We start from the raw sequence: 2,630 nt of genomic DNA, 5'->3' as shown, positions 1-2,630 counted from the left end.
TGCCGACCAGTGAGATTTTCTAAATGTAAACTTAAGAATTCCTAGCCTCTTGTGCCCTAAGAGCAATGTTTGTGCCTGATTAAGTACAACTCTTTTTTTTTAAGATTTAGTTTATTTTTATTGCAAAGTCAGGTATACAGATAGGAGGGGAGACAGAGAGGAAGCTCTTCTGTAGGACGATTCATTCCCCAAGTGGCCACAAAGGCTGGTGCTTGCCGATCCGGAGCCAGGAGTCAGGAACTTCCTCCATGTCTCCCACATGTGTGCAGGGTCCCAAGGCTTTCTCAGTCCACAAGCAGGAAGCTGGATGCGAAGCAGGACTCCCAGGATTAGAATCAGCACTCGGACGGCTGTCTATTAACTTGTTCAAAAAAGTATCAGGAGTTGTAAAGGCAGAGAAAGAGTGTTTGCAAAAGGGAGAAAGTAGTTTGCTACCTCTTTAAGGACTGAGGGGACAAGAAGAGGAGAGAAAGAAAGGCAGAAAGAAGTTTGAGTCAGGGGCTTAAGCCTTTCCAAAAAAATAATCACAACAACAATAATAATAATAATCGCAGTCGGTGGCGGCGGCATGGGCCTGAGGCGGAGGGAAACACTGCTTTTTTGAACCCGATTCCAGTTCGCTTCCCTTTCTCTCTCTCTCTCTATCTCTCTCTCTCTCTCCCTCCTCTGTCCCCTTCCTTCCTCCCCTCCCCAAATTGCTCTCCTCCACCTGGTCTTCTCTCCCAACCCGTGATCCCCAATCACCTGCCGGCCCGCCTCCCCTACACTTCCTCCTCCTCCTGCGGTCCCCCCACCCTCCAGTTTCCTGTCCCGCCGAGGGTCTCCGGCCTTCAGCGGGCCGGGCCCACGCGCACAGCGCCCGCATGTACAACAGATGGAGATGGGGCTTGGCAGCGTGGCCTAGTGGCTAAGGTCCTCGCCTTGATCCCATATGGCCGCTGGTTCTAATCCCGGCAGCTCCACTTCCTCTCTATCTCTCCTCCTCTCAGTATATCTGACTTTGTAATAAAAATAAAATAAATCTTTTAAAAAAAAATTAAATGGCCTAGTGACAACAGATGGAGACAGAGCTCAAGCCGCTGGGCCCGCAGCTGAATTCGGGGGGTGGCAGCGATGGCAACGCCATGGAAGCGGTGGTCGGCAATGGCAACCTAAAGGCCCAGGAACACCTTCATGGTGTGGTCCCATGGACAAAGTCGCAAGATGGGCCAGGAGAACCCCAAGATGCACAAGTCTGAGATCAGCAAGTGTCTGAGCCCCGAGTGGAAACAGTTGGAGATGGCGAAGCGGCCCTTCATCGCGAAGGCCAAGCGGCTGAGGGGGCTGCACAAGAAGGAGCACCTGGATTATAAATATTGGCCAAGGCGGAAAACCAAGACTCTCATGAAGAAGGATAAGTACACGCAGCCCAGAGGCCTGCTGGCCCCCAGCAGCAACAGCATGGCCAGCGGGTTTGGGGTGGGCAGCGGCCTGGGCGCGGGCGTGAACCAGCGCATGGACAGCTATGTGCTCGTGAAGGCCTGCAGCAATGGCAGCTACAGCATGATGCAGGACCAGTTTGGCTGCCCGCAGCATCGGGGCCTCAATGCGCATGGCGTGGCTCAGATGCAGCCCATGCACCGCTATGACGTGAGCACGCTGCAGTACAACTCCATGAGCAGCTCGCAGACCTACATGAACGGCTGTCCCACCCACAGCATGTCCTAGTTGCAGCATGACACCCCCGCAATGGTACTGAGCTCCATGGGCTCGGTAGTCAAGTCCAAGACCAGTTCCAGACCCCCCCCACACACTCCTGGTTACCTCTTCCTCCCACTCCAGGGCACCCTGCCAGGCCGGGGACCTCCAGAACAAGATCATCATGTACCTCCCTGGAGCAGAGGTGCCAGAGCCTGCCCCCAGGTGAGTGCACACGTCACAGCGCTACCAGAGCAGCTTGGTGCCCAGCACGGCCATTAACAGCACACTGCCTCTCTCGCACATGTGAGGGGCGCCCACAGGACAGCGGACTGGAGAAGGACTGGGGGTGGGAGGGGAGCTTGGAGGGTGATAGTGAAGTGGGGAGTAGGGGGAATGACATATTCAGGGGAAAATGGAAACAAACAAAACAACAACAACAAAATAGGAAATGAGAGGGGTGCAACAGTAGAGAGTGAGAAGGAAGCATGACAATAAAACAAGCGCATGCAACAAAAATCCTGGTATGTTGACAAAGATGCAAATTTCATTACCCACAGCAAATGACAGGTTCAGAGGGGGCTACCAAATGTGAAGAGAATTAATTAGATTTGGACATTTTTAAAAAGATTTATTTATTTTTATTACAAAGTCAGATATACAAATAGGAGAGACAGAGGGAAGATCTTCCCTCCGATGATTCACTCCCCAATAACACAATGGCCGGTGCTGTGCCAATCCGGAGCCAGGAACCTCCCAGAGGGATGCAGGATCCCAAAACGTTTGGGACTGCTTTCCCAGGCCACAAGCAGGGAGCTGGATGGGAAGTGGAGCAGTCAGGAACTGGCGCCCATATGGAATCCTGGCACACTCAAGGCGAGGACTTTAGCTGCTAGTCCATGCCGCCAGGCCCAGATTTGGACATTTTAATTATTTTAAAAATTGTATAAAAG

At 52.5% G+C, this 2,630-nt stretch overlaps 1 pseudogene; it reads left to right on the top strand.

Annotated features, from left to right (window-relative positions):
- The first annotated feature begins 1,058 nt into the window (after positions 1-1,058).
- LOC131482124 (transcription factor SOX-2-like) lies at positions 1,059-1,987 on the top strand (annotated as a pseudogene).
- The last annotated feature ends 643 nt before the right edge of the window (positions 1,988-2,630 follow it).

Source organism: Ochotona princeps, chromosome 15 (genome assembly GCF_030435755.1).
Source record: "Ochotona princeps isolate mOchPri1 chromosome 15, mOchPri1.hap1, whole genome shotgun sequence".
NCBI classification, from domain to species: domain Eukaryota; kingdom Metazoa; phylum Chordata; class Mammalia; order Lagomorpha; family Ochotonidae; genus Ochotona; species Ochotona princeps.
This window is presented reverse-complemented; position numbering and strand designations above follow the sequence as displayed.